A 24501-nucleotide genomic window follows, 5' to 3' on the forward strand; every position below is an offset into this window, starting at 1 on the left:
GATGAGTTAAGCGAGACAATGCAACCGCACCGTCTTAAAACACTTATTAAATCATGATGGGTTTTTGTTTCACAATCAAGCTGCTCTGATGAGGAGACTTTATTTTACAAATGAAGAATCTGTTGGGTCATAAAATGGTTATCAGCAGATGACATCTGTGAGAAAAAGTTCCACACTCTAAGGCTGCAGGGGACGATAACTAACATTTTTCTTTTACATGCACTGAAAAAGACATAGTTGAGGCCTCGTAGATCAATAAGTCAAATGTATTTTGTATGAAAAACAGAATAATTTACTCAAAACATTGAAATTGGTGCTTGCAAGACAGCACCAGGGATGGACTGGGACCAAAATTCATCCCTGGTATTTTCTGTCTAGACCAGTCCACTACATTATCAATGACATATAGAAACTGTTATTAAGTCAGTGATACTCAACATGCGGGTCTGTATGTCTTCATTTTAATTATTATTCCCCCAGAAAACCTTAAAAGTGGAAAACTTTAACCCCTTTTAACCAATTTTCTTTGGCCATTTTGTAACTTCCTTTGTCCCATTTTTGCCCGTTTTCAAAAAGTTCTAATACTTTTTTCAGACTTTAGCTACCTTTTGCCCACCTGACATCTCCTTTTTCCTATTTATGACAATTTTTGCAAGTTCTTTTTGACACTTTAATGCAATTTTTGTCTCCTTTCTTGATTTTTTGGCCACTTGTTAGGCTTGTATCCCGTAAAGAACCCAATTGCAGAGACGGAGACTGAGACTGATGACGAATGCAATGACGATGTTTATTTCCAGTACTTATTAGTAAGTTGCAGGTGAAGAGTCCGGATGAGAGCTGACAGAGGCAGGCTGGTGCGTGGAGAGAACAGGGGATCCAGGGCAGGTCGGTGAGCTGACAAAGAGGCAGGCAAGGCAGGTAGTCCGTGTGGCTGAGACCAGGCTTGTTCAGGAGTGGAGGGAAGGCAGGATCTGACTGAGCTAGTTGAAACTGAGTCTACGATCTGGCAAGGAGGTGGAGCTGACGACCGGTTCTTATAGCTGTGGAGAGTGGTGATTGGTAGTAGCTGCAGCTCAGCTCCTGCACAGCTGAAGTCACTCCTGTAATTAAGCACACACACACAGTGAGAGAGAGCCTGCAGCCTAAGAGGGCCTGACAGTACCCCCCCCTCTAAGGGCGCCACCTGGCGCACTCCTGAGCATGTCAGGATGTTGGCGATTGAAATCGCGAACCAGAGTAGAGTCCATGATCTGGCGGCGAGGAACCCAACAGCGCTCCTCGGGACCGTATCCTTCCCAGTCGACCAAGTACTGTAAGCCACGGCCCCGACGGCGCACACCCAGCAGCCGCTTAACAGTAAAGATCTCCTGGTTGTCCACCATTCTGGGAGGAGGAGGGGGAGGAGTGGAGGGGCAAAGAGGGCTAGAGGAGACAGGCTTGATTTGAGAGACATGGAAGGTGGGGTGAACGCGGAGTGAAGCCGGGAGCTTGAGACGAACAGCACAGGGGTTGACAATGGACATGATTTCAAATGGACCGATAAACCGAGGAGAAAGTTTTTTTGATTCAACCTTGAGAGGGAGATTCTTTGAGTTGAGCCATACCCTCTGTCCAGGAGTGTAGTTGGGTGCAGGGGTCCGATGACGATTGGCCTGTTTCTGCATTTGAGTGGAAGAATGAAGCAGAGCTGTCCTGGCCTGTCGCCAAACCTTAAAGCAGCGCCGCATATGGGTCTGGACGGAGGGAACCGCTAACTCTTGCTCCTGTGAGGGGAACAAGGGAGGTTGATATCCAAGGGAACACAGAAAGGGGGACATACCAGAGGAGGCGTTGGGAAGGGTATTATGGGCATATTCAACCCAAGGAAGTACAGAGCTCCAGGAGGATGGGTTGGAGGAGGTGATGCAACGGAGCGCAGTCTCCATCTCCTGATTTGTCCTCTCAGCTTGGCCATTGGTCTGTGGGTGGTATCCAGATGAGAGGCTGGTTGTAGCTCCGAGGGCAGAACAAAAGGCTTTCCAGACCTGGGAGGTAAACTGGGGTCCCCTGTCTGAGACGATGTCAGAGGGTAGTCCATGCACACGAAAAACATGATTAACCAGATGGTCAGCAGTCTCCCTAGCTGAGGGAAGTTTTGGCAGGGCCAAAAAATGAGCAGCCTTAGAAAAACGGTCAATAATTGTGAGGATAACAGTGTTACCGTTAGAAGGGGGGAGACCAGTGACGAAGTCCAAAGCGATATGTGACCAAGGACGGCCCGGGATAGGCAGGGGACGAAGGAAACCAGAGCTGGGTTTATTGGAAGTCTTGTTTTGTGCACAAACAGAACAGGCGGCGATGAATGACCGGGTGTCTGCCTCCATGGTGGGCCACCAGAAACGGCGTCTCAGGAAAGCCAGGGTCCGGTTTATGCCAGGATGACAGGTAAGACGGGAGGAGTGAGCCCACTGAAGAACCTTAGAACGGACGGAATCAGGAACAAACAGACAGTTAGTAGGACAGTTGCCTGGGGCGGCCCGCTGGTTCTGGGCCTGTTTGACCAAGGACTCAATATCCCAGGTAACGGCTGCAATGACACGGGATGGAGACAGGATGGGTTCTGGGTCTGAAACTGGCTCTTCTGAGAACTGGCGAGACAGAGCGTCTGGTTTTGTGTTGCGGGAACCTGGGCGATAGGTTAATGTAAAGTTAAACCTGCCAAAGTACAAAGCCCACCTTGCTTGCCTGGAGTTAAGACGCTTAGCGGATTGGATGTATGAAAGGTTCTTGTGATCAGTCCATACCACAAATGGTTGCTCCGCCCCCTCCAGCCAGTGGCGCCACTCCTCCAGCGCTAGTTTGACAGCCAGTAGCTCCCTGTTACCGATGTCGTAGTTTCTCTCTGCAGGGGAGAGTCTGCGAGAGAAAAAGGCACAGGGGTGAAGCTTATTGTCAGCCACAGCTCTCTGAGACAACACTGCTCCAACCCCAGTATCCGAAGCGTCCACCTCCACAATAAATTGACGGTCTGAATCAGGCTGAACCAGAACGGGAGCGGAGGTGAAACGGCACTTCAGCTCCTTGAATGCTGCTTCTGCCTCTGAGGTCCAGCAGAAGGGGATCGAAGTGGAGGTGAGGGCCGTGAGGGGAACAGCGATGCTGCTATAATTCCGGATGAACCTCCGGTAAAAGTTCGCAAAACCCAAAAAGCGCTGCAGCTGCTTACGGTTGGTGGGTGTTGGCCACTCCGTCACGGCAGACACCTTTGCCGGGTCCATTTGCATCTCTCCCTGGGCGACAATATAACCAAGAAAGGAGATCTTAGGGACATGAAATTCACATTTCTCAGATTTCACAAACAACTTATTTTCCAGGAGACGTTGCAGGACCATGCGCACATGTAGCTGATGCTCAGAGGGGGTCTTGGAAAAAATCAAGATGTCATCCAAGTACACAAAAACAAACCTGTTAAGCATGTCTCGGAGGACATCATTAACTAGGGCCTGAAAAACAGCAGGAGCATTTGTTAGCCCAAAAGGCATTACCAGGTACTCGAAGTGTCCAAGTGGGGTGTTAAATGCTGTCTTCCATTCATCTCCTTCTCGGATGCGAACCAGATGATATGCGTTGCGGAGATCCAGCTTTGTGAAAATGGTGGCTCCGTGGAGAGGGACAAATGCAGAATTTATTAACGGCAATGGATATTTATTTTTAATTGTTATGTTGTTGAGACCTCTGAAGTCAATGCAGGGCCTAAGGGTCCCATCCTTCTTCCCAACAAAAAAGAAACCTGCGCCTACCGGAGCGGAGGAGGGACGAATGATTCCAGCCGCAAGGGAGTCCTGAATGTACCTCTCCATGGCTTCATTTTCAGGTCTGGAGAGGTTGTAGAGCCGGCTGTTGGGAAGAGGAGCACCTTGCTGAAGGTCTATGGCGCAATCATAAGGGCGATGAGGCGGTAGGGACAAGGCATGATGCTTACTGAAAACTGGGGCGAGGTCATGATATTCCTCTGGGACCAGGGACAGGTCAGGGGCATCGGGTTGAGTCTGTGGCACAGTGAAGGCAGGGACAAGAGCAGATTGCAAACAATGAGAATGACAGAAATTGCTCCAGGAAATGATTTTACCTGCAGTCCAGTCTATTTGGGGATTGTGTTGTCGAAGCCAGGGGATTCCAAGGACCAGAGGAGTTTGAGGGCAGTCAATAATGTGGAGTTGAATCTTTTCTTCATGATTCCCAGACAGACGGAGTGTAACGGGCATAGTTTGGTGAGTGATCCGTGCTAGGAGTTTACCATTGAGAGCTTTGGCATCAATTGGGGAATCCAAAGGCTTTGTTGATATTGCCATCTGTCGTACCACTGAACGGTCAATAAAACTCTCGTCAGCTCCAGAATCAACGAATGCCATGAGGGGTAACGACTGGGACTGCCACCAGAGGGAGGAATGGAGCTGCAGGCGGCAGGGAGAGGAGCTGTCTGCTCGGCTCACCAATATCTCTCCCATTATTGGTGAGCCGGTCCTTTTACCGGGCGAGTTGGGCAGGTGGAAATGTAATGGCCTGATTGACCACAATAGAGGCAGGACCTGGAATTAATTCGACGGGCTCTCTCCTCTGATGTCAGTTGGGCTCTGCCTAACTGCATGGGCTCAGGGTTAGCCGTGGGGGTTCGGGGATGTTCCAGGACTTCAATCGGAAAGTGCTGGGGAGCCGTAGTGGTAGGTGGAGTCTTCACCGCCTTCTCTCTGCGACGCTCTCTGAGACGGTTGTCTATTTTAATTGCTAGGGAAATCAGGTGATCAAGGGATTCAGGTTCATCCCGGGAAACAAGTTCATCTTTAATAGAGTCAGTCAAAGCATTCTGAAAGGCCCCCTGCAGAGCCTCATCATTCCACCCACTCACCGCTGCCAGAGTCCGGAAATCAATGGCCAGTTCAGCAACGCTGCGAGATCCCTGTCGTAGCGATAGCAGACGTTTAGCAGCTTCTTTACCTCGAACAGGGTGGTCGAAAACCTTTTGCATCTCCAACACAAATGCGTCATAAGAAAAACACAGGGCTGACTGGCTCTCCCACACTGCAGATCCCCAGGCACGAGCAGATCCGGTTAAAGAATTTATTAGGTATGCAATGCGAGAGCGATCAGTTGCGTAGGAGAGTTGCTGTTGTTCAAACACTAAAGAACATTGGGTCAGAAATGCTGTGCAGGAACCCAGATCTCCATCATATTTCTCAGGTGCAGGCACATAAGGCTCACGAAGCGCAGGAGTCATGACTGACACTGGAGGAGCAGCTGCTGGAGAAGGTGGGGGAGGGGCAGGCTGAGTGAATGCTGCCTGAGAGAGCTGGGCTGTTAACGAGGTGACTTGGTTGGTCAAGATACTAATTTGATTGAGGATGGCCTGATTATTGTCTGTGAGGGTTTTCAAAAGGTCTTCATGCTGTCCTAGAAGACTGCCTTGGCTGGAAAGGGCTTTTCTAATAGTCGAAAAATCCTCAGGGTCCATGTCTGCTGGGTTCACGTTCCTGGCCAGATCGTACTGTTAGGCTTGTATCCCGTAAAGAACCCAATTGCAGAGACGGAGACTGAGACTGATGACGAATGCAATGACGATGTTTATTTCCAGTACTTATTAGTAAGTTGCAGGTGAAGAGTCCGGATGAGAGCTGACAGAGGCAGGCTGGTGCGTGGAGAGAACAGGGGATCCAGGGCAGGTCGGTGAGCTGACAAAGAGGCAGGCAAGGCAGGTAGTCCGTGTGGCTGAGACCAGGCTTGTTCAGGAGTGGAGGGAAGGCAGGATCTGACTGAGCTAGTTGAAACTGAGTCTACGATCTGGCAAGGAGGTGGAGCTGACGACCGGTTCTTATAGCTGTGGAGAGTGGTGATTGGTAGTAGCTGCAGCTCAGCTCCTGCACAGCTGAAGTCACTCCTGTAATTAAGCACACACACACAGTGAGAGAGAGCCTGCAGCCTAAGAGGGCCTGACACCACTTTTCATCTCAATGAGCTAACTTGCCCAATAAATACTACTGGTACTTGTTTCCTTTTTTTCCCCTACATTTTGCCTCTTTTTGTTGCACATTTTTGCCCTTTTTCATTATTGTTTGCCACATTTTGCTCATTTAAGCTACCTTTTGCCTTTACATATGACCTGATTCATCTTTATTTGCTCATTTTTTTGGCCACTCTTGACTGCTTTTGTCCCATTATAGTCACTTTTCACTATTTTCTTGCCACTTTTGGACCATTTTTGGCCACCTATTACCATGTCTGCCTCATTTAAAAAAAAAAAAAAAAAAAAAAAAAAACATAGCAGAACAATGGGTTTGTTGTCAAATGGTCATGCGACTTGAACTTTGGAAAAGTTTTTACGTATTGCATTGTTGGATTCGGAGTACCTCAGGAAAAAATACAAAGACGCGCCGAGGCAGAAAGGTTTCCTTAAGAAGAGCTTTTACTTCATTCTTTCATGCTGTTTGGATGGAATTTTAAACTACTTTAATCTTAATCCTAAACCTAATAGTACAGGAACTATAAAATCCAGGCCTTAAAACCTAACTGGACTTGAAATTCATTCTGGGTAACAAGAAAAAACTTGAAAAGGTTTGAAATGTGATCCTAGCAGTGTTTCAAAGCACAAAACAATAGACTAATTTACTTGACAGTTTCACTATCCCATGTGAGATAGCACTGGAAGACGAGGCTGTTGTTTTTTTTGCTGTTCTTACTGCATCTCTACCTCAGCAGAAAAGGGGGTTGGTGTTGAGCAGCATTTTTCATCTTTAGCCTTTGCAGTGATAGATAGCCGCCCCGGCTGTCACCGCTCATGCAAATTACCAGTTATCTTTCTGCTGTTTGCTTTAGGGAAACTGCTGTTGTTTTGACTTTAAAACAAATCTCAGAACAGATGCCACAGCCTGTTCCTCCTCCAACATCTTGTATATGCTGTGTTGCATGACATGGCTGGGAAAGGAATTTAAGGCACATTGAAAACATCAGAAAACCTCCCTGATTGTTACTAAATTCCTGGGATTGTTGGTGTTTACAGTGGATAAAACCTAACAGGTGTTCAACACAAAGGGAGAACGATATCTTCAGCAAAGCAGACGCGTGCGTGTGAGAAAGCTGTAACTCTCATAGCCCCTCAAGAAAAAACAAAAAAAAAACCTGCTGGAACAAACTCAGTGACCCCGAAAATGATTAAAACCATAATGATGATTAATACTTGCTTTTATTTGATAAATGGATTTATAATTACGCTGATTATTCTTCTAATTGACTGAACACCAAATGTCATACAAAGTTAGGGCCATTGATCCATGGTTAAATTAACCTTTAGACAAAAGCAACATATTTCTCAAGTCATTGGAACGGGTGTGTTTTTCAAGGCTTGCCTGAGCGTGTTTTCCGCAGACAGACCTTGATTTGACACCAATTAACACATTCACACCTCACACTGTTGTTCATACTCCAACTGTGGAATAGAGACAAGATTAGAAGGGGAGAAAATGAAGTATAGCACAGAGAATGATGGATGGGGAGTTTTAAAACAATGACAGTGCAAACAGAATGAGACAATGTTAGTGTGGTTATCAGGTGCAGCAGGGAGTAGAGATCACTTTTTAGGGAATTACGTTAAAATAATGCTGTCAGAGAAGTTGGTAGATGTACCATAACATGTTATTTTATTATATTATGTGGTTTGCTTGGTGATCATAGTAGTAAAACAGAATTTTCCTGTACATTTTGTTTATCTTTATTATTATTATTATTATTATTATTACGAATGTTACTGGGCATGCTATAATAATGGTCTACACATACACATGCTGCATTATTACGAGTCATTAGATATGTTTCATGGCCACAACACACACAAGCCATTTTTCTGACTCCTGGGGTTTTTCCAACCAGTCCGTATCACTGGTAATGATCCTGTTTCCTGAAGATTAGGAAGATCAGCATCTGTGATGGTGCATGAATCATACCATAAGAAATGAAGACATCTGCTTGACGGTAATATTTGTTCAACTAATGCCTGTGTTTATGAGAGAATAAACAACTATTGTAGATCAAGGGGTTTTTTCTTAGTTCTCCATATTTATAAGTCACAGCACCACCTATTGGAAAGTTGCTATTTCTGAGATCAGCTCAACATAAAGACAAGTTTAGGAGTTTCAGAATCAGAATTACTTTAATGATGCCAATAGGAAATCACTTTTGTTACTTTGGCTCCATGTATGAATTATAGTTAAGGTGAAAAGAAACACTAAACAAAGGATAGGTAGATTATATAAAAAGTACATAGAGACCAAACAATGACAATATTAACATAAAAATAGGAAGGATTAAATATGTTTTCAAATATCACTGAAAATATAATTTAAATGAATGTCCCAGTCCGATAATGATATTGCATATTGGTCCGATATCAGGAAAAAAAACAAGTATTGAATTATAATGGCCTGTATCTAAAATCTAATGATAATAATAATAATTCACTTTTATTGGATTTATTATTTTTTAAATTAATTCTATTCAATTGTAGAATATTGTACTTCTAATTAGACTTGGGCGATATTATCAGTCCACCGATATTACACATACTGTAAAAAAAAATTAATATGGCACTTTTTCCATCATCAAAGTTAAATAAGTATTCTTATTTTGCACAGATGATGTTTATTTGTGTAATACATTCAATGGGGCATCACTATAAAAGTAGTCTTGACCTTTTTATTCCATGAAGATATGTCATGTGGCCTACAATTGGGTCAAGGAGAGTATTGCATCAGTTATTATCAGAAATTGGCAATTTAGTATTGGGCATTATCGGCATATGGAATTCCAGCAAATTTTTCAAAATAAGACTTTGAACCCTAACCCTAACTCTATAACCATAAGTTATGGGTACATTTCTCACTAGAAATGTCATAAAAACAATTGTAAAGCCACAATCTATCTTGAAATAAGGCAATTTCCCACGGGCCGACCCTCAGCGTCACATATTGACGCCAAAGGGGTACCCTGTGCGTTGAATACCGACCCTAAAGAGCCCTTCCCCAACGTCAATATGAGACAAGTTGGGAGTGAGAATGTGTTGCCAAAAGCTATAATATCGACCATCACTAATACATTTTCCACACGATTTAAATCAAACTAATGTTGTTGAATGTCAGAGTTTGTATCAGTGCTAAAGACATATTTGACCCAAAAGAGGACAAAAGCACTCGTTCCTCAGCAAAGGCATGTTAAAGCCAACCAGGTGTGACAAGCCTGAGCCTGCCTCTGAGGATAACAAGGCATACCTGCTTTGTGCTATTACATCAGGTGTTGATGTGGTTAAAAAAAAAGAAAAAGAAAACACTGCAGGGCCTGACAGGAAAAAAGAAAAAAAAAAAAACTTGACCTTGCACTTCTTAACTTGACAGCAGACAGTCTTAAACCTTGAGGCTATATTTTCTTTAGAGCACATAAGACAGAGAGAGGTGTGGGGTGATGATTGAGGGGTTGAACCGTGCACCGCAGAGAGAAACTGACTGAAGGTCAAAGGAAAGCTGCCGTGGATATTTAGTGCTGAGAAAACAGAAAATGATTGGGTGCAAATAAAACTAACAAACGATTTGGATTATTCATTTATTTTAATAATTTTTTTACTTACGAGCACTATCAATTTATTTTTTCTGTACTAATTCATGCCTACATTAGTTGCCACTTATACAGTATCCTGCAGGTAGAGGTGAAAATACCAGATTACAAGTACTCACATTACTGTAATTGAGTAGCTTTTATGGGTACTTGTACTTTTTTGAGTATATTTTTAAATCAATAATTTTACTTGAACTTAAGTGCATTTTAAAAGAAGTAAAGCAATTTGTTACATTTCCACACCCAACAGTTAGAGTAAATTATAATTTTTTTCTTTAAAAATGATCAACGAAACATTGTGAAACTACAAAAAAAATGAAATGACCAGACAACAATTAAAAGCATCACATCATAGCCGACCAATCAGATTAAACTTAATGCACCGCGCCAAAACAGCATTGAATGGAGGTTATTTTACCACTTTCTTTGGTTCAGGTTGTGGTTTCTACCTATTATGTTGTTACTGTAGGAGGAGACAAGGAGTGATAAGAATTATATTAATTATTATTAATTATACATTAATTTACTTTGAGGGGCCATCCAAGATTGAGTTTACAGTGTCTTGGATCACTAGTTATTAATACCTTGTCATTCAGGGTGTGAATTCTTGTCAAACTGTCTACTCTCCAATAACAAACCATAGTATATTGCATTATTGCATTAACCACAGACCAATATTAATCAAACAATTTAAACCTCTTTTCACAATAACTAAAAGAGCGCTACGCTCACTAAGCTAAGGATAAATTCTCGAGTATATACAATTTAAAAGTGTAAAGCTAGAAGAAAAAAAGAAAGAAATGAAACAGAGCGTGGTTTCATTGTGTGTGTGTGTGCGTGTATAGGTGTGTGAGATATAACCAGTGTTGGGCGGTAACGCGTTACCCCAATGTTACTTTTTACAGTAACTGGTACTGTAACGCAATATTTTTTTAAAGAAATAACGCCGTTGCCGTTACAATATGGTGCATTTGTCCGTTACTTTGCTAGCTGCAATGTACTTCCTGTTTACAGTGGCGCTACATATTTTTGCGGGATGCCGTGCTAAACAAGGTAAAACAGTAGAAGAAGAAGCATTGCCAGCGTGTCTCTGTTTACATCACTTGCGCCAATCATGGTGAGTCAATGCGAGAAGACGACGAGCTTCTCAGAGTGAAAATACGCGTATTATTTTTGTCTCCAAGAGATGCATCAGTGAAGCTAAGCTAACGCAGCGACTGGATTTTAACGGACTGTGACTGTTATCCAGGGACAGGTCAGCCAAACTATTGCACGGTATGTTGTTGTAAATAAGTAGCCTGTCACCACTTCTGAGTCACTGCTAACAGCAGCTCATTAGCCTGATATGTTTAGCATTGTGTAGCTGAGAAAAATGCTGTTTCCACATTTATTTTCAAAAGCATTTTCAACAGCAGAATGTGCACCTGGAATATGCACAGCTTACTTTACATTACTGTGCTTAGGCTGAAAAATTACTGTTTTAATTTTGGAGCAGCTGTTTTGTGCTTTATATGCACATCATTTATGGTTGTTTTATAGCAGTTGATCAACAGTGGATTATTATATTATTACAGCACTAATATGAAGAAGAATATGGAGAAGAGACTATGTGACTGGAAGTAATTTTAGGCCCAATTGGAATTTGAGATTCAGAGAGTACCTGGAGTTCAGATGAAGGAGTCTGTGGTCTGTCTCTGTGGCAGACAGGTTGGTGAGAAGAGATAAAGTCTGATAAAACAAAACACTGAGGTTACAAAGAAAATAAAAAGTATATCGCGACTCAGCGACCCGCGCCGACAAAAGCCAAAGATTTCAATTTTGCGCTTGGTCTTATAATGGTGATGACATACTGTATCTGGGTTTAAGCGTTCCCTTTGGTCGGTTTTTGTGGGAGCCAATCAGCTTGTTTTTGGGTGATTTGTGGGCTTGTGAGTGTGTTCAGGAGTGGATGAAAACTTCTTTTGAAAACAAATTTGAAAATAACTCATAACAGTTATATTATAACCTTCAAAACCATGAGAGCAGAGAAAATATTTTCCTGGCTAGTTTGACACTAGGCACGATGTATTGCTTGCAATGTTAATGGTAGATATTCATTAGGAACACTTTAAACTTTAACTTTACTGTATGTAACCTTATTCTAGGGATTTCCTGGTTTCTTGTGAATAAAATACATTTCAAAATTTTATAAAAAATCTGTCCACTTTTTAGAGCATGTTCATTGTAATAATGTTCGCTATGCTTAAAGCCTGAGAATTGTTTTTATTTTGAATTCAATTGTTTTTTTTAATTATTGTACATTTTAACAAACCTTTTATTGTTTACATATGCCTTTGTGGAAAATAAATTCCTTTTTAAGTTTATACAGGAGATGTAACTTTTACTTTGACAACTATTTAATTGAGCTACTTTTTACTTGTACTTGAGTATTTTAAGTATGACACTTCTACTTGTACTTGAGTATAGTTTCAATCAAGTAACAGTACTTCTACTTAAGTAGGATATATCAGTACTCTTTACACCTTTTATTGCAGGCTAAAAGAAACAAGAACATTTTCACAGCATGGCAGACAGACGTTAGGAGGTGAATGTTAACTTGAAATTTCTCAAGCTCAGCATTGCAAGCACGACAAGTCGGAAAGGGTCAGACAAGTTTGAAGTTTACAAGCAGGGGTCAGTAAATAGGTAAAAAACAAAAACAGGCCAAATAGCAACGTGTGCAGTAATAGTTGGACTGAATGGTGCAAAGGTCATTTGTCCACTGATGAAGTGTCATAGGGAAAATGAAAGTACGCTAGGTGAAGGTAACGGAAATCATTTTTTCATCCACGAATTGTTATAAGAAACAAGAAACCTTGTAACATTACCATGAGGAGTTCCACCTGATTTAACTGGACAGGAACCCAGTCTGTGTTGGGTCAACAACAAAAAGAGACATTCTTTTCACTCCTACGGGTTATTTACAGACTTAAAATGAACCACATTTCTGGACTTTGTATAAGCAGGAGTTCCTGGAGAATACTGATTACGCACAAATATGCTTACATGGTAGACATGCAATCTTTACTAAGAAAAGCTCCCAATGTTCCCTCTGGCAATTTGACCCGGAGCAATTTTAATATGAGACAGAGATTCTAACCACTACACATCCGTGGTGCCCAGCATATTTTAAACAAGCTTTTTGAAGTCATAAATCTCGAGCTCTCAGGGTCAACACACAGAAGCATAAACACAACTCAACGTAATGAGAAAACAGTAAATATTTAGTTTATATTTAGGCCTTCGGTACAACACAGTTTACAGATTATCAAAAAGTGTTTACCAAAATCCCTGAAAGAAGCTGCTGTGAAACCTGGATGCCTCTATACTGGCTAACTATAGACCAATCAGCATCCTTCTTTTCATGGTCAAAATCATTGAGAAGCTGGTTTTCAACCAACTGAGTCAATTCTTCATCTTCAACAGAATATTTGATAAATTTCAGTCAGGCCTTCGTTCTCATCACAGCACAGAAACTGCTCTTATCAAGTGATCAATGACATAAGGTTAAACACTGATTCAGGAAAAGTGTCTGTTCTCATTCTATTGGATCTACTGTAAGTGCTGCATTTGACACTGTGGACCATTCAATTCTGTTGCACATATTGCAAACATGGGTTGGACTAAATGGAAAAGTAATACAATGGTTTAAGTCCTAATGGAGGAGAAAAGTTATTTTGTAAGCATTGGAAACTTTGAATCTGACAGATTACCAATGTCCTGTGGGGTTCCTCAGGGCTCTGTTCTTGGACCGCTTCTGTTTAGCCTTTATATGCTTCCTTTAGGACAAATTTTACAGAACTGTAAGGTTGATTATCAGAGCTACGCAGATGACACAACTATATCTATCACTGAACCCAGATGACTATGGTCTCATTGAGATGTTGCGTGACTGCTTAAAAAAAGTTCACTGCTAGATGAGTGAAAACTTCCTTTAAAGGTACTGTGGACGATGTTTAAAAAAGAAACGCCCTCTCCACATTTTGAAAAAAAATGCGCAAGCGCAACACGCCTACGTGTGCGGGAGAGCGTGCACGAGTCCCGTTTTCCTCGTGCACAGCTCTGTTTACAAGTTGGAGTCGGCATCGGTCATACAAGCTTACCTACCAAAAGAAGATTTGCACTCTTCCCACTATGTCAGACTCACCACCGGTAAGTGAAAATCCATTTTCAAAGGACCCGGTGCGCACCGGGCACGAGCACGAGCACGAACGACAGCCTTTCGTAAACATGATTGACAATTAGGAGGACCAATGGTCTTGATGGTCCACCCGGAAGCTAAACATCGTCCACAATACCTTTAACTAAATCACGATAGGATGGAGGTGACCGTCTTTGGTAATAAGAAAAAGAGGACTGCTGTCAGCAAGTACCGAGTCGCTATCTTTAAAACCTAAAGACCAAGTCCAAGACCTTGATGTTCTGATTGACTCAGATCTTACATTCAGCAGTCAGATCAAATCTATCACAAAAACAGCTTCTACCACCTAAAGAACATCTCCAGAGTGAAAGGTTTAATGACTCAGAAAGATCAGGAGAAACTGGTCCATGCTTTTATCTCCAGCAGACTGGACTATTGTAATGTTCTTCTGACAGGAATCCCCCAAAAGAGCATCAAACATCTACAGCTGGTTCAGAACGCTGCAGCTCGGGTCTTAACCAGAACAAAGAGGTCAGAGCACAATTCTTAAGTTTTAAAGTCTTTACACTGGCTCCCAGTCAGCCTCAGAATAGACTTTAAAGTTCTGCTGCTGGTGTATAAATCTGTGAATGGGTTTGATCCAGAATCCATCAGTGACATGTTAGTCAGGTATGAACCCAGCAGGTCTCTCAGATCTATGGACACAGGTCAGATAGTGGAGCCCAGAGCTCACAGTAAACATGGTGATGCTGTGTTTAGTTGTTATGCTGCAAAGAAGTGGAACAAACTTCCAGCAGAGCTGAAGTCAGATTTAAAAAAAAAAGTAAAGTCAGTAATGTACCATAAAATACATTCTTATAATAATAATGAATGTTGACAAGTGTGGGACATTCCTACAAATAATGCATTTTAAATATTTCCAACAATGACTAATTTGAAGTCCCAATAATTTATACATCTCTGAGCACAACTCCAGGGTTCTTTGCTTTTTAAACTGCAACTCAGAGATATGGTGGCTGGTTGGGTTTCTCGTTCTGTACAGCCCATTTTGTTGCAACAACGCGAATGAAAGTACTTTAAATGAAAAAAAAAAAAGTTTACCTTGCATTAAATTTGATTTAACAACCTAAAATCTTGCCATTGAACTGTTTTAGAAGCTGCAGTAAAACTGATGATGCAACTTCAGATGATGCAACTAATCTCTAAGGTTCTCGCTGTAATAACTTGTCAATAAATTGTATTACCTTAAATGTGAATCTATCTTGGGCATCATTTTATTTTTTTCTCTCACAGATAATACTTAGCTATTCTCTTTCTTTCTTTCGTTTCCTGCCATGCAAAGTGAAAACAATGAATCAATGAAAAAGAAAAACAGTGAAGGTGATAGTATTTGGCTATAATTTAAGTCTTTTCTTCTTACCATCAGATAAGACTTTTATAAAGGTCCACTGGAAAGGCTGTTCAAACTCATTTTAACATCGGCTAAACAGTTTCTTCACAGCATTTGTCTTTCCGTGCATGTCTCCTTTCTCTGATTAGACACGGGTAGTGAAGAAGAAGAAGAAGAAGAAGAAGAAGAAGAAGAAGAAGAAGAAGAAGAAGAAGAAGAAGAAGAAGAAGAAGAAGAAGAAGAAGAAGAAGAAGAAGAAGAAGAAGAAGAAGAAGCACAGCAGTCAGAGATAAGTACTAGAAAGCCTTGCACAGGAAAAATGAAAGCTCAACTTAATACAGGCTTGACTTCAACAACAAAGAACAAGTCTTAACATTCATCAGGGAGTTACTATTTATCTAGTACGCTTTCACTCATTGATTGGAATTGGTGTGTGTGTGTGTGTGTGTGTGTGTGTGTGTGTGTGTGTGTGAGGGAGAGCAATCTAATTCCACTGAGCGGTGTAAGCCCTAAATTCATGTACGGATCTTTAGCTTAAAATCCCTCTGTTTGAATTTCCATTTGTTTGACTTGGAGAGATTAGGCATTAATTACAGACTTGAGAAATTAGAGACACACACACATACACAGCTACATGAACTCAGTGTGTGTGGCACACAGCCATCAAACACGGGTAAAAATACAGCATTATCTTCTTGTTACACATTTATGTTTAAAATAAACACACACCTGATGTATGCTGTTCTAGGCAAACAATGAGTGTCTATATAACACAGGGGTCAAACTCATCATGCTAAAGGGCCAAATAGAGCAGTTTGATCTCAGTGGGCCACAGATTGTTTTGGTAAAGCAGTTTTTAAAAAGTGTTAATTTTGACAACAAAAGCAGCACAAATAAAAACATAACTTCAACAATATTTTTTAAGAAATGGAAAAGGTTCGATTTTTACACTGGATGAGATTTGACGATGAGTGTCTGCTTCCCTCTAGTGGTTGTGTTAAATATTAATACCTCTTTTTTTCCTTGTCTGCACATGCTGTCAAATGTAAACACTACAAGAAGTGCAAGCTTTTTAAGACAGCAATATATGTTTTGTTATTACAATTAAATAAATGATAAATATTAATTCCTCCTAAAGTGCAGCAGGGCCTGAACATGAATATATGAAGTGTTGTAATGTCGTCACAGGAGTGTGTGTGAAGCAGATGTCAGTTTTTTTTTTTTTGTTTTTTTTTTTCATTTTTGTCTTATGAATGTAAATAACTCATAATACATTTTAAATATTTAAAATGAAACACTTTCTTTCAGGAATGTGACTCACAGAATGTATCAGTGTTGTGCCTAATCAGCATTAATATTTTTGACTTTGTTTGAATGTGTCATTATTATTATTATATACGATACCTGTATATGTGAAATACACAAATTTACAGTGTAGGTTCTAACAATGTCTACCAGAGCTGGGGTCATTTACAATTGAAATTGCATAATTGTTAAGTATTTACAATTATGATGTAATTATTCTAAGTTATATTTAACTATAATGATCATCTTTTTTCCTCAAATAATTGCAAACGGTGAGAAAACAAATTAAATATGCATGTACTGTAACTTCAGTTACTTTAATTGTAACTAGTAATATATTGCCAATTTTCACCTTTGTAATGAGTTACACTATTGAGTTTCTTCAAAAATGAATATATTACTGTAATATAGTAGAAAAATAACTAGTTACTCCCAAAACTGCATTTTGCCATTTAATTTTTTTTTAATTGAGGGGTATACTGACAAAAAAAGTTGCCCACACCAAAATAATGAAACCCTATATTTTCATTGATTAGTTAGATGATAAATATTTAGTATTTGTGTATTTTACAGCTGATTTATGACCCATTACCTTAAGAGATGCTAACAGAAAGCTAACACAAGAGGAAGGTTAACTTTTATTAAGTTATTTATTTTAAGCTCAGTAAATGTGATTCATTTTAATTGGACTTTAGTAATTGAGAACGTAATTATAATTGACTTTCTGAGGATATAAAATAATTCTAATTTAATTGCAATTGGAAAAAAAATGTTGGTAACTGTAGTCGTAATTTTATTGGAATTGAACATGGATAATTGAAGATGTAATTGTAAATGAAAAATGTAATTAACTGCAACCCTGCCACTGGCCCTAGAAAAGAAAAAGCTTAGAAACAACTACTTTTGCTATTACATAGTTTGTTAAATTTTACTGCAATATTAGTAAAAAAACAACAAAAAACACACACACAAATATCAATATTTGTATCTTTTTATTCATTGTTGAAATTCACCAAAAAAAAATGTTCTGCATAACTACATCCAACAGTATTCATAGGTGTCGCCACCATGACGCCATCAACGTCCTTGAGAGACCAAAACGTGACATCATCAGTGCCAACATGATGTCACAGCATCATGACAACGGCTCGAACGGCAGAAAGAAAAAACTACAGACAGGGAGTCTGTTCTAGAGTCTGTCATCGATCAAAGCGTCTCGCCGTCAACCATGTAAAAGCACAAGCATTGCACATCAACTTATAGCATTGCAATAAGTCACAATTTGTTTAACCGCTGCTTTAAAAACCATTATTACCCACCCACCCCCGGCTCTTTGACATGGAGTCAACGTAAAAAAGGTAGATGTGAGTGAAGTCGCATGGACTGTGGACAGTGAGAGGGTTGAAACATAGAAGCTGCAAGTGGTTCAAACATTACAAAGCAGCGCCTTTTAAGTCCTAATGCTGTCATCTGACTTTGATCTTTTTCATGTGATTAAAATTGAATATTTATCATGCAAAGGCCTGGATTTAGAGGATAGAGATCACATAGATGCCTGAAGATGGGATGATCCTGTGTGTGTGTGTGTGTGTGTGTGTGTGTGTGTGTGTGTGTGTGTGTGTGTGTGTGTGTGTGTGTGTGTGTGTGTGTGTGTGTGTGTGTGTGTGTGTCTTTCAACACATCTTGGCTTCATTTACAAGATTGTAAATCTGTCTTTTTTTTTTTTTTTTTTTTAGATATTGCACTTTTAAGTTGTGAGGGAAACAGAATCTGCTGATGACATTTTCGGGTTGTGCTAGAAAAAAGTGTCGCATTTTAACACTTGGATCTTTTTTGCAAAGCCGTCATCGATGTGAAATTGTCGTTTTTTTTAAAGTGGAAATACTTTGTGGTTAGCGTACAAATTTTTGCATTCAACTCTAAAAATGTATCAAAATCTGGCTACAAAACGTGATATTTGCATCTTTGTGTTCTATTAGATAACTTGATTAGCTTTACCAATATCAATGGCTATATCAATCAAGCTCTTTGCCTTTTTAACTCTAATTCTGCATTTACATTGTCTGGCTTAGCATATGTTTATGACGCTACTGTTATGATAAGTTACCCACTCGTATATTTTCACTCAAACATTGGGCTTGCTATTATGAATAAAAGTGCTCATTTTAAAACAAACTACACATTATTCTATCTTAGCATCTCCTTTATCCCCTCCATTTGATTTAAAATACTTCTGTTTTGGTTTGATTTGCCCCTGGACACATGACTGTACATCTGTGTTGTTGCTTCCACTTGCTGAAGTACATATGGCTATATTCTCCTTGAGTACCATCTGAAGGATGAAGAAGAGCCTTTTATACAGTGAGCTCACAGAAATCCAGTGTCCTCAGTAGAAATGAGACATATTCCTTATGGTGACATTCTTGTATTAAAAAAAATTGCATTTTTCTCAGCTATTATTATGGCTATTCGCTTGGTTCAGACTTAAAGAAAAACAAGCTGGCCAACAAGTGCCTCCTTAGTTAACGGTACTTTCACATTAATATGTTAATTATTTGAAATTCGATGCATTTGTGTCATTAATGTAATGAAAGAAAATGATACCAGTGATAAATGTAAATATGGCATCAGATTGATATCGGTATTGTACCGGAAGTGAAAAAGTAGTATCAGGACACCCCTACTAAAAAACATGTAATTCTTCTCAAATTTCAGGTGTTACAAAAACAGTTTGTCAATTAAAAGTGTAATAAAATAAAAACAAAGAAAAATGGCATTAAATTAACACCTAGCACAGTCTCCCTCCCACACAACTTGCATAAATCTCTTCAATAAAACATCTGCTATATACAGTAATACATTTAATCATTACGTGTGGCTCGTCTGAGCCCATCAAGTCCCATGAACAGTACTACACCATAGGTCAGTGACCAAATATTCATCCCTTCTCGTCAAGACAGAAGTAACCAAGAGTGAAAGATCCTCACAGAGCAGAATACAGTCGCTACAAAGCTTTCAAGTAAAAGAACAGCTTTTCTCCGAGTACTGGCGTTTTGGAGAAATCACTTCCAATCCACCTCTGTAGAATAAACCGCAGCTAATCCATCACTCTCACCAGTGCAGAGTTTTATTTTGAAGGTTTGACCACGTGGTCCTGCCAAACCATCTGTTAAAAATCAAGTGATAGACATAAAGTGAAACATTGTTTTCATCTTTACTCAACATGATGGAGCAAAAAATAAGGAAATAAAGTTGTTGTTTTTTTTGTTTTGTTTTGTTTACCCCCCAAAAAATACAAAAGTACCATCATAAACACAGACTACTAAGCTGCTGATTTCTCAGCTTCAAAGAAGGATTTCTATTTTTTGCCTCGTAATAAGTGGAAAAGAAACACTCACCAAGAAATTTGTACACAAAATATATAATCAATGCACAAAATGAAAAGACAAAACCACACAAATGTCCCCCCAAAAAATAAATACAGACAGTTTAAGATTTTTTTTGTTTCTTCAAATGTCTTTTTTTTTTTTTCTTCCCCACTTGTTTTAAAATACACAGATTAATCAGAGATAGAAGGTTTATGTAAGAATTCGGATTCATCAAGGATAAAAGCACAGTTTTAAGTCAGTTTGGCGTGCCTGGCTTTGTGTGATATACCTCAAAGAGAAGTCCAGGAGACTCCAGTCTAGGTCAGAAGAGGAGTGGATAACTGGCCGTAGCTGGGGTATTGGTAACTCCAGGCTTCTGTGGACTGGCCCAATGGCAGTTGCTGTGTGATGTTTGGCAGAGCAGAAATGTTCTCACATCTGCCTTGTTTGTCTAGATCACACAGAGGTTGGCACAGCTCAGCTCAGTTCAGCTCCGTTCATTTCACTTCACTTCAGTGGTGGAACAGGAACTCTGGCAGACACGGTCTACATGAAGATAGTGACTTTGGTCCCTGAGGGACCAGCACGGGCCAGTGAGGCTGGGGGCTCAGATTACAGACACACAGGATACATCATGGCTAAGCATCCCATTGGAAAAGAGACGGAAGCAGAGCTGTGACGGGAGGAAAAGAATTAGGAGGAGGAGGAGGAGGAGTTTGTTTTTGGAAGGTGGAGAAGTAATTCCATTTAGCGGAGAGGGGAAAAAGTAGCAAAAGGAAAACGGTGACATTGTTGGAGCCAGTGGTGATGACTGAAGCACAAGAGAGGAAAGTGAGAGCTGGTGTTAGGAAGAGGTGATGAAGCTCCACAAGTATTCAGTGACAGGGAAGCCTCTACCTGTCCAAAGAGACACCTGCAGGACAAAAGATTCACACGTCAGGCCTGCCTCTCCATCATGATGAGCTTCTTTTCTGCTATCAATATTTATCAATATTTTTTTTATTTATTTATTTTTTCAAATTTTTTATATTTCAAGCGAAAAGTGTGTCAAAAACAAAACAAACAAAACCAAAAGTATAGGCTACACAATTATATTCACTTATACAATGATGCTTGAAATTGAGTGGGAAGAAGTAAAACTTATTGAACCCCACCCCGATCTAACAAAAAATTAATATAAACAAAACAGCTGCTTCCGATTCAATTTTCTAAAAAATACATCTTTAAAGGGCCCATGTTAAGCTAAATCGACTTTTCTGTGCTTTAAACATGATAAAAGTGTTATTTAGGCTTCATACACATGCCCAAAGTGTTTTTTTCATTGATTCCCTCAATGGTTAGTTAGAGGGTGATTTTCTCCTTTCTTACTGCAGGGTGAGCCCAAACACCTCGCTCCAATTTGATGAAGCGTTCCCAGTTTGATGACAAATTTGACGCGGCACTGAGCTGGAGAAGCCACGCCTCCAGGAAGCTCTCTGCCGGGATTTATACATAAACAGACACACCCACAAAGCATCCTTAGCACAGTGATATGTATGTATTTTTTACAGTCTATGTATGTACCAGTGAACGCCCCGCCCCCACGCTCTGTCTTGTGTTTATAAAGCAGCATGAGCTCGGCTACGGAGTGGGTGGGAGGAGGGCGGGCTGTCCTCCGGCCTTACGTCACCGTGCGGGGAGGAGGAAGTCAGTGTCTCGTCTATAGGCACGCCCACTCATGAATATGCATAAGTAGGCCACAAATCAGCCTGTTTGTGTAGAGTTGATCAGAAAGTGACTTTTCAGAGGCTAAAACTCTGGAAAACAGGCAAATTTGGGAAAATAAACCTCAAATACTATGTTTTTGGTAACAAATAGAGATGAATAATAGCATGATATGGGACCTTTAAGAAACAGTATTATAGTTGCACATGTGCAAAACCACACATACATACTGACTCATATTATACAGATAATGAAGCTGGCGGTTCCTGATCAACGGTTCGCAGCACAACTAGTCTGTGAAACTCGGATCATTGGTTCACGGCTCAGCTAGTCTGGGACATTTGGATGGTCTATCCTTTTCTGTTTGCCCTTCTGTCCACTAACCCTAACCAGTCTAAGTGGATGGCTGACACCTCTGAACCTGGTTCCGCTGGAGATTTCTTCTCATAAAAAGAGGGAGTTTTTTCTTCCCACTGTAACGAAATGCTTCTTCATGTGGATCTTGTTGGGTTCTTTCTTTCTTTCTTACTATGGACCATATACTGTATTTTGTTCAGTGTGCTGTGATGACTTTGTTGTAAGTTGCGCTACATAAATAAAGTTGAGTTGAGTTGACATTACCACAGGAAACAATGATTTTTGAATACAAACAATGGTAATGGGATGGCAATACCACAAGGGTAAGTAACATTGAGGATCTGGTACCAACAATGGTAGACAGAATACCACAAGGGTATAAGTAACATCTAATCCAACTGTTCACACAACATGAATACAATCAAACCTCATTACCGTTGTATTGTGACCAGACATTTTGTTTGAAATGGTGAATGTTTAGACATTGCTTTAATTGGAGCTCTGGACTGTTCCACAACTTTAAACCACACAGACATATTCTCCTGGTGGATCCCCACCATTGAAACCACACAGTTTGACTGATATTTATGAGAAAACATATTTTGAATACTGTATGAACAGGTAATAAATAATGATAAGCTTTGAACATTATTTTTACAAGATCATGCATTTTTAATCATTTTGATTTGAGAAAGAGATGATTTGTGTTTTTAAGAAACGTAGCCTTATGTATAATTCGTGCCGCCCTTTTCTGTTGTAGAAAAAGTGGACTGTATTGTATTTTTGTAATTATTGCCGCATACTTCTACACAATAGGTTAGGTATGGTTGGATTAAAGAGCAGTACAATGTATGGAGTGCATTATGATCAAGGATATGTTTCACTCTCTTGATAGACTTTTGGAGACACATATGCCTGATGTGTGCTTTCCAACTTAACTTTTGGTCTATCATTACACCTAAAAATGTTATTTCTGTAACATTTTCAATTTGTACTCTATCTCAACCAGTTTTTTGGGAGATGGATTTATAATTTCCAAATGATATAAATTTTGATTTAAATTCAAGCATAATTTATTACTTTCCATCCATTTTTTAAATGTACTTAGTTCTGTGTTCACAGTGCTAATAAGTCTTTCAAAGCTTTAATGGCTACAGAAAATATTTGTATCAAAAACATAGTTCAGGTCTCAAAGATGTCGAAAGCCTCGGAAAAAATATGCTAAGGGTTAAAATTGCTGCTCGCAAGATCTTTTTATTGTCACTGTAAATATTTGGTTTATTAACTCAATCAGTGCCCTTGACGAGATAACTCGTCATTTATAATCCAAACACTCAGTGCCATTGACGAGATAACTCGTCATTTGCGTTTTTTCACGGGGATTACTAGAAAACACCCTAGCGGAGGTCCCTCATCATTATCTAAGCTGTGGGGTGATGTAGTGACCAACTGTGCCCTGAAGATGGCAGCAGATTAGCCACTGATGCTACCCAGCAAAGCAGGAAGAAGCAGGAAAAAGGGAGATTATGGCGCTACAGAGTGATATTGTGACGTATCCAGCAGCTCACAACTTCACATACTAACACCTGACCTGAGTAGATTATTGATAATGTTGTGATCGTGAGATAAAACCATCAACTAACCAGGCCAAACGGGTCATCCCTGCGTGTCGAGAGGAGGGGGAGGGGGGGGGGGGGGGGGGGGGGTGTTGAGGGTGATACAAAATACCCCCAGCCTGTGAGCCAGAGAGCAAAATAATAGGTGACATGTAGGAGGTAGCAACACACCTTTGGATGAGAGATCATCCATGCTCCGCAGAGATAAGAGGGAGAGAAGAAAGGAGTTTATGAGACAGAAAATGGCGCTACGTACGAGAGTTGACGTTCCCAGCAGCACACACTCGACCAGAGCATGTGTTGAACTCATGGATAATGTGGCGATGGTGAGATAAAACAAAAAAAACGGGGCAAGAAGTGACACTCTGCATGTCGGGGAGGAAGAGGAAGTTGTGTGTGTGCAGACTGACGGGAGAGAAAGTAGGAGGAATGCCAAAATACAGTAAGAAATCCATTCAACTCTCAACCAGAGAGCAAAATAACAATAATTTTGCCATCAAAAGCTCAGTGTTTTTTTTTTTAATGTTTTATATAAGGAAACAATGTTCAGATGTTAGAGTTGTCACTAAAGCAAAAAAAAGCCTTTAAGTCACTGACAGGGTTTTTTTTTTACAAAAAGGCTTTTTTTCTCAGCTTTTTGCTCTGAAACTGAAGATTTGTGTAAAACTTGCTCTATTCAACAGCTGATTACAAAAGAACAAAACAAGCCAGAAATAAATGTTTTTTTTTTTGGTGAAAGTAGAGGCTTCAATCTGTCAGAATCTGGTGTCAGATTTCAGATTGTCATAGTACAAAATATTCTGTGGGTCTTTAAAATCAGTCAAAATGCTCAAAAACAGCTGGCACTGAGGGGGGGTAGAAAATCTGAAAATGGCACTGAATGAGTTAACATTGTCGGAAAAATTCCGTGCATTGCATTGTGGCATGTGGAGTCCCGCAGACGGATACATA

At 40.2% G+C, this 24501-nt stretch overlaps 1 protein-coding gene across 5 annotated transcripts in view; it reads right to left on the reverse strand.

Moving 5' to 3' along the window:
• Positions 1–18203: 18203 nt before the first annotated feature.
• The window catches only part of kiaa1549la (KIAA1549-like a), a 138544-nt gene continuing 132246 nt past the window's right edge, over positions 18204–24501 (reverse strand). For all 5 annotated transcript variants that reach the window (XM_028450154.1, XM_028450152.1, XM_028450151.1 and 2 more), the window contains one exon: positions 18204–20786. The gene's annotated coding sequence lies outside the window, so the exon portion shown is untranslated. The remainder of the gene's footprint in view (positions 20787–24501) is intronic.

The sequence above is a fragment of the Gouania willdenowi genome, chromosome 6, assembly GCF_900634775.1.
Source record: "Gouania willdenowi chromosome 6, fGouWil2.1, whole genome shotgun sequence".
In the NCBI taxonomy this organism is placed as follows: domain Eukaryota; kingdom Metazoa; phylum Chordata; class Actinopteri; order Blenniiformes; family Gobiesocidae; genus Gouania; species Gouania willdenowi.